This window comes from Aedes aegypti, chromosome 1 (genome assembly GCF_002204515.2).
Source record: "Aedes aegypti strain LVP_AGWG chromosome 1, AaegL5.0 Primary Assembly, whole genome shotgun sequence".
Lineage (NCBI taxonomy): Eukaryota > Metazoa > Arthropoda > Insecta > Diptera > Culicidae > Aedes > Aedes aegypti.
In genome coordinates, this window is record NC_035107.1 from 159,445,597 (window position 1) to 159,456,108 (window position 10,512).

A 10,512-nucleotide genomic window follows, 5' to 3' on the forward strand; every position below is an offset into this window, starting at 1 on the left:
GAAAGCGTGTGCAAGTTTCTTTAAGGAAAACAAAAACAAACTGTGTATGACGAGCGTATGCTAGTCTACGTGTGTTCAAATGTCACTAAGCTCTATAAACGAATTAATTAGTAATAAGGATTCTCCTCTTCTACTGACTCACTGTGATCTGTGGAATGGACAAGAGCAATTCTCGCTGAAACCAGGCCGCTATCGGCACACAGCGTTACAATTCCAATTTTATGACACTGATCGCTAGTATATGCTAAAACTAAAGTTTGGTTGTCTCGGTTTTCTCAAATTGGTGGACCCCTCGTACGCCAGCTAGCTAAACAGTTTGCGAAAAAGCCCAAACATTTTTCACTGAAGAAAATGCAAGCCGAACTGATAAGGCATTTTGACGGGAAGAACTTGCCGAATTGGAGTTTCCGGGTGGAAACGTTACTGAAGTTAGCTGATCGATTGCATTCGGTGGGAAACCCACGACGCAGCAGAAGGCTCAGAAGGAGACAAGACTAGCGAAGTGGAAACTTCTGGAAGCACGTGGCAAGTCATTGCTGGTGGAGAGGGGTCATGCACAAATTACGTCACGCTCCAAGGGGGGGGGGGAGGTGGTCAAGCCAAGCGTGACAGGCCTTACAAAATTTTCGAAGGACTTATACAAAAAACGTGACAAAGGGGGGGGGTGAGGGGGTCGAAAAAGTAGAAATTTAGCGTGACATAATTTGTGTACTACCCCAAATCGCTGATTCGCAGCTGGACTACACCAAGGGCAAGTCCACTCCGAAGGCGATTTGGGCAGCGTTGCAGAACGTGTTCGCGAAGAAGGGAATTTCCGGTCAGTTTTACCTACTGAAGCAACTGGCCGTGATGGAGTACAGCGAAGCGGAACCGATGGAAGAGCACCTGTTGCGATTCGAGCAAATCATCCGGGAGCTGGCCTCAGCGGACATCGTGATGCACGAGCGGTTGGTGGTATTTAACTTGCTTCAAACCATGCCAAAATCATTCTAAAAGTTGGTAACTGTTCTCGAAACAATACCGGCGGAACAGTGCACGTTCGACTTTGTGAAGGCGAATCGGCATTCTACGGAGAATGATCAAAACTGAAGTGCATTTCCTGCGGGAAAGTAGGCTAAAAGAAGGCGAGCTGCCCCATGAAGAAGGACAACGAGAAGCGTAAATCGGGAAGCCGAAGAAGGCGAAAGCAAACGCTGCCGGTTCTGAAGTGACATTCGTAATGAAGCCACATGGTGATGCGACGGACGGAGGTAAGAATTCAAACCAATTCCGTTGGATTATGAATTCGGGTGCATCGGAGCATATGGTGCACAAGGCCGATTGCCTCTAAAACGTGAAGCTGGGCCAGCCAGTCCCAATCGCAGACGCTTCTGGAATGGTCGTCATTCTGGAACCGTCAAGATGGTGTCGATGGTTGGAGGACGGCAAATCAACAGCGTGGTGAACAACGTGTTGTACGTGCCGGAACTGCAGTACAATCTGTTTTCCATTCGGCGTGTCGGCAAGCTTGGGATGCGTGTGACGTTTGGAAACGATGCAGTGGAAATCAAGCGTGGTGGCAAGGTCGTTGTAACTGATAAATTATCCGGCAAGTTCTGTCAAAATTGATGAGACACTTTCAGCTCCGTTCCAGATTGGCTCCGGAATACCTTAAGGCACTATCTTAGGACCCTTGCTGTTTGTGCTATTCGTCAACGATCTTTGCGCGATGCCTAAATCTCCAAAATCTTTGTATGCTAAAGTTTTACCGAGTAATCATTACTTTAGTAGATTGCTGTGCGCTGTAAACCGACATTGACATTCTTTTGAAATGGTGCGATTCTAATGGAATTGAAGCCAACTCCAATAAGTGCTGTATGATTTCATTTACTTGATCACGCACACCAGTAACTTTTGATTACAGTATAGCAACAACAAGCTTGAACCGTACAAACACGGTCAGGGACTTGGGGATTATGTTCGAAGCTAAGGTTCACAGAACATATATATCTGCAGTAACGGCTGCGGCTATGTCGGGGTTTCTGAAACGCAACTCGAAAGAGTTTAGCGATGTGTACTGCCTAAAGACGCTATATTGCTTGCTTGTGCGTAGTATTTTGGAATATGGCGTACAAGTGTGGGCCCATACCATCCAGCGATTAGAACGGATTCGAAGGAATTTAGTGCGGTACGCTCTAAGATGTCTGAATTGGAGAGAAAGGGCCAACTTGCCGGCCTTACGAAAATCGATGTATACTGATAAATTTGCCCTCCGTATCAAGCAGGCGAATTTTTCTCCAACGTAGGTATGTTCGTGTTCGAAATCTTGACTGATCGCATTGATTGTGCTGATTTGCTATGTAAAGTTCGTTTCAACGCCCCTCTAAGAGCAATACGTGTACCTAAATTCTTTCGCCGAACTTTCCACCGTACTGTAATATGGAATGCACAATCCTCTAAGAGGTTTGCTGTACATGTTTCAAAGAAGTAGCTGAAATTTTTTATTAAGAAATATCCAAAAATGTATTTAAGTTAAAGTTTTCATAAGTTACTTTTGCCTGTGCCATGATTTTTTACATTGAAAATAAATATGTAGCAGAATCAAAGTGGACTGTATTCGAAATTCGGCTCAATACGGAAGAGGAAAATAAAACGCGGCCATCCGCTTGAGCTTCTCTACTAATAACTAATTTTATTTGCACTTCAGTGGTATGTGTGACATAAATGCGTTATGCACTGAACGAAATGCATTCACAAAACATCCTCCGCCGTTGAAATCCTTGGATTTCAAAAGTCATCTGGCTTGTCCTCTTCTGTATCTATTGGAAGCACACAAATGTACTTCACCGCACGCTTGATGATGGAATTTTTCGTTCGCAAAGTGACCACCCTTGGATGGCCGTCTTCACCTGGATGTAGTTCGGTTATACGACCGAGGCTCCACTGCAAAGGATGCAGATTGTCATCTGCAACTAACACCAGAGCTCCAATCTTGAAACATGTTGTCTTGAAGTCACGTTGTCGTCGCTGCAGCTCATGTAGATAGTCAACAGACCAAGTTTGCCAAAATTTCTCCCTCATATCTTGCAACATTTGCCATCGAGATAATCGTCCTTGTTTGATGTTCCCATATGAAGGTTCGGCGATCGCTTGAAATTCACGTCCAATTAAAAAATGGGCAGGGGTAATTGCTGTCATGTCGTTCGGGTCATCTGAGGAAGGCGTCAAGGGCCTCGAATTCAGTGTCGCTTCAATCTGACAAAGAACTGTACAGAGCTCTTCAAACGATAGCTTGTGTCCAGATAGAATGGGCCGCAAATGGTGTTTTACCGATTTCACCCCAGCCTCCCACAGTCCTCCGAAGTGAGGACTGCGAGGCGGAATGAACGACCAGTCGATGTTGCGCTGCGTGCAAAACTCGTTTAGCTTCCTCTGATGCATTTCTGACTTGAACAATGTAGCCAACCGTTCCAATTCGCCGCTTGCACCAATGAAATTGGTTGCATTATCTGAAACTATTTTTTCTGGAATTCCTCGCCGACTGACAAAGCGCTGCAAAGCTCCCAAAAAGGCGTCAGTTGATAAATTCGATACTGCTTCCAAATGTAGGGAGCGAGTGGCCATGCAAATGAAGACACACACATACCCCTTCGTCATTGATGGCTTCTTGATAGACACGGATGACTTCACTGTAAATGGTCCAGCAAAATCCACTCCCACAGTTGCAAAGGGGTATGCTCCTTGGACACGATACGCTGGCAAATCGCCCATCAATTGTGTTGCACGTTTCGGACGCAAGCGATAGCAAAGTGTGCACTTGTGGATTACATTTCGAATTGCATCCTTTGCTCTGAGAGGCCAAAATTGTTGACGCACAATTCCGAGCAGCCCACGTTGTCCGAGATGTAAGTTACCCTTGTGGTGATATCGTATGATCGCAGTTGTTATTGGATGCTTGGATGGCAACAAGAACTGGTGCTTGCCTGAGACGAGACTCGCGAAGACGGTCTTCTTTTTCTGTGATTGCTGAGTTTTTTTCTTATTCCATTTTGCGTTTATACCAATTATGCGCAAGCCGTTCAAACTCTCACATGAACCTCTCAGCAAAAAATGATTGAGTTTGCATCACATCGAATCATAAATAGCCGTTTGAGTGAAATTTCATGCCAGCAAACGTAGCAGACATTAGAAATAATTAATCTTCTGCTTAGATTTATCAGCAACTTTGGAAAAAACTGCTTCGCTGACTGAGGTTTTTGATAACAGTTTACTTTGAACACAATACTTTTCACTTTTTCAGCCACGAAAACGGTGGGCTGCATTTGACGTTTCGTGAGAGGGGAATCTGGGCTGCATATGACGTTGATATTTTTCCTCTTCGCGAGTCTCTCTCAGGTGCTTGCTACCATATGGGATGCATGCCTTCTTGATTCTACCGCCAACTCGTAATGTTCCATCATTGTCGTCAACAAACGGGTTCAAACATTTTAACGGTAATTTGAAATCCCTTTCCTCGCTCAGCGCTTGTATTTCAGTCGAGAAACATTCATGTTGTACCAGTCGAACGATAAGCAGCATAGCTCTTCTCATCTCATCAGCTGTTAACAATCCCTTTGTCAACGCCGTTTTACCGCTCCGAACGAAATCAGTGAATCGAATCACGTAGGCCATGGCCCGCTGAATGATCGAAAAACGACTTATATTATCAAACAGCTTCAACCTTCCACCTGTAGTCACGCTGACTAGCGTTGTTCGTTTTAGCTCTGGTAAGTCCTCATCTGATATGGCACACGGAGGAGGAAACCAAATGCTCTGATCCTTAAGCAGATGCGGTTGCACACCCCTGGATATCAAATCTGCTGGATTTGACTTGGACGGAATATAACGCCACTCGAAACCCTCCGTAGCTGACTGTATTTCCTTCACACGGTTTCCGACGTAAACTTGCAGAGCTTCAGGGGGCTTAGCGATCCAGCATAACACGATTTGAGAATCGCTCCAAAGAACGACTCTTGAGAACTGCACCTCCAATGCCTTCAACAATTTGAGCGTGAGTCGAGAAAGTAGCAGAGCTGCTTGTAGCTCGGCCCTCGGAGTTGTAACCATCTTCTTCTTATCTTACTTTTTCGGTAAAATCCTGGATTTGCTACATACCAATTTCATTGCAGTACTGCCGTCGTCCATGATCAATCTCGCATATAGACAGGCACCGTACGCCAGATCCGACGCGTCGGCGAATCCGTGTAATTCAGTTTCGGCACAGTGCTCGGCGAATAACCATCGTGGAATATGAAAACCGTTGAGATGTTGCAGCTTCGATCGAAATTCCAACCACAAGGAGACCATAGCCTCCGGAAGTGGGTCATCCCAGCGCAAATCCAACAGCCAAAGCTCTCGCATAATGAGCTTCGCCGCTGTAACCGCTGGTCCAACGAGACCCAGAGGATCGAAAATACGGGATATTTCACTCAAAATCACTCTCTTCGTAAATGTCACGTTTTGTTCTGGGTTCATTGTTGGAATGCAAATCGTAAAACTGTCACTTACAGGATTCCAAGCAATGCCCAGTGTTTTTATCACTATATTAATGTCTGGATCTTCAATTTCAATCATCTTCTCTCTTTGGTGTTCTGGCACCATGTTCATAATCTCGTTCGAATTGGAGCAGATTTTGTGCGCACTAAATCCACCACCGCTCAATAATCCCAGCACTTGTCGCAGCAGCTCAGCAGCACCCTCCTTCGTCTCCGCACCAGTGAGCATATCGTCGATGTAAAATGTTTTCTTCACCGCCTCCGCCGCTAGCGGATAGTTGTGACCATCATCTTCAGCGAGCTGTCGAAGTGCCATCGTGGCCAAGAAGGGTGACGAAGCAAGCCCGTATGTCACCGTCTGCAAAGCGTACGTTTTCAGAGGTTGGTCCTCTGTGTCCCTCCAGAGAATTCTTTGAAAACTGGTGTCGTCATCATGTACATTCACTTGTCTGTACATTTTCGGTATGTCGGCGCTTATCGTATACCGATGGGATCGAAATTGGAGCAATATGGAAATCAGTATAGAACTACTTTGAGTTCTAAGTTTTCTAAGTTGAATTATTAACACTTGATTACGGATGTCATCAGTTCATGGTAAGGAATACGTGCTACCCGGACTGATCGTTGATCAAGAATGTTTATTGAGAATATTCAAGTTACCCTGCTTAGCCTAAGGAGGTAGTGGGAATCAGTTATTTCATTTCATTATTTACTCGATCACCAATCAGTGATCGATACTAATTTTTGGGCGGAGAGAGTGAGCAAGAGAACATACGGAGAAGGCTCTTAGCAACAAGTCGCTTGACGACGTTGCGCCGAGTTTGCATTGCGTGAAATATGAGTATTTTATTGGGCACAGTTGGAAGTCATCGACCATGCTTATGCACTCGTTTGCATTTCATGGCATAGGCAGTTCGATGGCATAGGAACAAATATTTCTCAGAAATGGGTACCACTGGTGTGGTCCTTTTTTGGAAGAACTGAAAGGATAACTAACATGTGTGATGCACATGTTACACCATCCCCCTAAGGAAAAATAGTTTACCGAATATTAACATTTTCAAAACGTATAATTCTGATTCCGACAACCTCTCACTATTTCTCTTATTTATTTATTGTAAGTATTAATTATGTAGATATATATTTATGTATGTGTATTCCTTCCCTTTCTAAAGAATGATTTGATGTATTAAAATCATTTGCAAGATTATATGTATTCGCTTATTTAATTATTCGATTTTTATGTACTACTTGGTTTTCGTTAGTTAAACAATTTTTTATGGTAACATTAGGGTGCTGTATTGCAATTATTTCATATGGGCCTGAATATACGTTATCCAGTTTCCTTCTATTCTCTTTTTTCAGATAGACCTTGTCGTGTAACTTGACATCTATAGGGTTTGCGTTTTGAGAGTGTTTTACTATTCTAGTTGTTTTGATTTTTTCCAAAAGTGTTTTTGCTTTAAGCGCAGTTACTTGAATTTTGTATTTCAATTCTGTTAAATACGAGTCATAATTATATTGCGGATCTATGGATATGATGTTTTCGATGGAGCTTGGTGTGTTAGCTACTCTACCAAAAACCAATTCAAAAGGGCTGAAATTATGGGCTGAATGTATGGTTGTATTGTAACAAAACGTGTAGTATTGTAACCAGGTGTCCCAGTCATCATGTTGTTCATTAATGAAATGCCTAAGATATTCGTTAAGAACGCGATGATTCCTTTCAAGACTACCTATGGTTTTTGGGTGATATGCTGTTGAGAATTTTTGGTTGATTAAGAGAAATTCACAAATGTTTTTGAACAGTTCGTTTTTGAATTCTGTTCCGAGATCTGATTTTATAGCTATCGGGCAACCATATACCAGAATCAAATTTTCGACGAAAGCTTTCGCTAAAGTCTGTGCATTTTTATCTGGAATTGGTGCGATTATTATATACTTGGACAGATCGCATTGCATAGTTAGTGCGTATCTGTTCCCAAGTTTTGATTTTGTTAGTGGTCCGATGGTGTCAATTGAGACTAACTCAAAGCACTTGGTCGGAGTTGTTGTTTCTACAAAATTTTCTTTAATTCTTATTCTGTGTTTATTTCTTATGCACTTATCGCATCGTTTTATGTACTCTGCGATAGTACGTTTCATGTTTGTCCAGTAATATTTTGATTTTAGTCGTTTTAATAATCTACCAGTACCAATATGACCTCCCGTAGGTGTGTCATGGTTTTCAGAGATTATCCTTCTTATAGTTTCGTCGTCATTAATTATTTGTGCTGGCACGTAAAGTATTATCTTCGCACATTTTAAAATTTCGTTGCATGCTTTTTTGAATGTTTCTCGAGAAATCAGTGTTAATATTTTATCATTCATTTTCATAGCTAGCGTTTTTATTTCTGTTTTCTTGGCCATATTATCTAGGGTCTGCAGACTTTCTTGCAATTCAATGTTGCTACCGTTATAGAATATTTGCGCTTGAGCAATTATTCTTTTCTGGTTCTTTGTTAAAATGTGTATGCATAACTTATTGTCGTCAAAGTCAAAAATAACTTTCGGCATATTATAAGCATCTAAGTTATTGACTGATTCATATGCCCTAAGGTGATCAATCTCAGTGACAAGTGAATTAGTATTTGTCGTATCATTGTGTTGCGTATTTCTTTTTTTGGTCATGTTTCTCGTTTGAACTGGTAAACACGAAATATTTTTGAGTTCATCAGAGTCGATAAAAATTCGCGAAAGAGCATCAGCGCTGACATTTTCTTTGCCTTTCACGTACTCTATATCGAATGTGTACTCTTCTAACTCGAGTCTCATCCGTGTCAATTTTGAAGAGGGATTTTTCATAGAGAATAAGTATACGAGTGGACGGTGGTCTGTTTTCACAGTAAACCGTCTCCCATATAAATATGGTCTAAAATAAGTAATCGCCCAATGAATGGCTGTAAGCTCTTGTTCAATGGTCGATTTGTTTTTCTCGCCTTTAGTAAAATTTTTACTCGCATATGCAATTGGGAGTTCAATGTCACCGTGTTTTTGCGTAAGTACAGCTCCACTGGCTATTTTGGAGGCATCTGTATATAAAATAAATTTTTGTGTAAAATCAGGGAATTTCAGAATGACTGGTGATAATAGTTTTTGCTTAAGTGTCTCGAATGCATTTTGGCATTCTGTAGTCCATTCAAATTTAGCTTTTTTCTTTAATAGGTTATTTAAAGGGGCTGCGATGTCCGAAAAATATGGTATGAATCGACGGTAATAGTTTGTGAATGCGACGAATCTTCTTACTTCATCTGCATCTCTTGGTGTTGGAAAGTTCAAAATTGTTGAATACTTGGCTTTGTCCGGTTGAATACCTTCAGAAGAAATTTGATGTCCTAAATAGGTTACATCTGGGCAAAAAAAATTTACACTTTTTGGGATTGAGTTTTAGGTTGTATTTTTGAAGAGCTTTGAAGACTTTTTCCAGGTTTGCAAAGTGATGACTTATTGAGCATCCAATCACAATTATATCGTCAATGTAAAGAAATGCGCATTCCGGAGGGAGTCCACTCAGAGCGATGGTCATCATCCTCTGGAAGCTATTTGGAGAAATGTTTAATCCGAACGGTAGTCGGTTAAATTCGTAGTGGCTAGTGCTTGTTGAAAAAGCTGTATATTGCTTGGATTCATCTTTCAATTCGATCTGATGAAAACCTGATGCTAGGTCGAGCGTAGTAAAATACTTTGCTCTACCTAGCTGATCAAGGATATCGTCGATCCTTGGAAGAGGAAATTTGTCTGCTATAATCTTCTTATTTAGTTGTCTGAAGTCGACAACTAAACGCCATTTTTTCTCATTGTTTTGGGATTTTTTTGGAACGAGTAGTAATGGTGAATTATACGGAGAAATAGAATTCCGAATAATTCCATCATCTAGTAGTTTATTTACTTGTTCGTTTATTTCTTGTTTGTGTGCTTCCGGTAATCTATAATTTTTGATATAGACCGGGCTTTCGTCGTTAAGATTAATTTGTTGCTTGTAGAAGTTGTTATGCGTTAGCGTGTCTGTTGGTAACGCAAATAAAGTATTATATTTTTCACAAAGTTGAATCAGTTTTCGTTTTGTGTTGGTATCTATATTAATGTCTTTTACATTAAGTTCTTCAAAGAGTTTTTCATTCCTTAACTCTTGTTTAGTTTGATCGAATGTTAAAATGTCATATTTAGTTAACGGTGTAATTGTTGTTGGACAAGTATTTTTAATTTTTACCGTATTATTTGTAGTGTTTATTATTTTAACAATTGAATTTTTTGAGCTAATAATAGCGTTTGAGCAAAAAACTCCTGCTCTTAATTCAGTTGCATCTAAGACAAAGTCTTCCTTCAAGTGCTGTGTGTCTAATTTTCTGAAGACTTCACATCGTGGAGGGAGAATTAGATCACCGTTTAAAGTATCTTCAATTGTTAGTTCAAAATTTTCTGACTGTTTAGAGTAACCAGATAACGTCCAAGTGTCGTAATCAATTATGCATCTGTAATTGACCAAAAAGTCTCGACCCAAGATACCATCTGTCGGTATAGGTATTTCTTGGGGCACGATTTGGAATTTAAGTGGTATTTTATTTCCGTTAGGTAAGTTTATTAGAGTGGAAATTGTTCCTAAGGTTTCAATGGATTCGAGATTTATGCCTGTTATGTTGCATTTTTCTTGTATGTTTACTAATTCAGATGTTTTTAATTTTCCAGTTTGTATTAAAGAAATTTCTGCTCCTGAATCTATGAGAAAGGTGCAGTATTTATGTGCAGCTTCTATGCCTAATGAAATAAAGTTGCTGTAAACGGTTTGAACAGTGAAGATTTTGTTTAACGTCGAGGTATTAATTGGGCTAGTGCCACTTGGTTTTGCTGTGGTTGAGTATGTATCGCTTGAATCTGTTGTTGTTGGGGTAGTGGTTGTTGAAACCCCAATTCATGTTGAAAGTTTTGAATTCCTTGAAGCATTTGATTTGGTTGTGCGGAA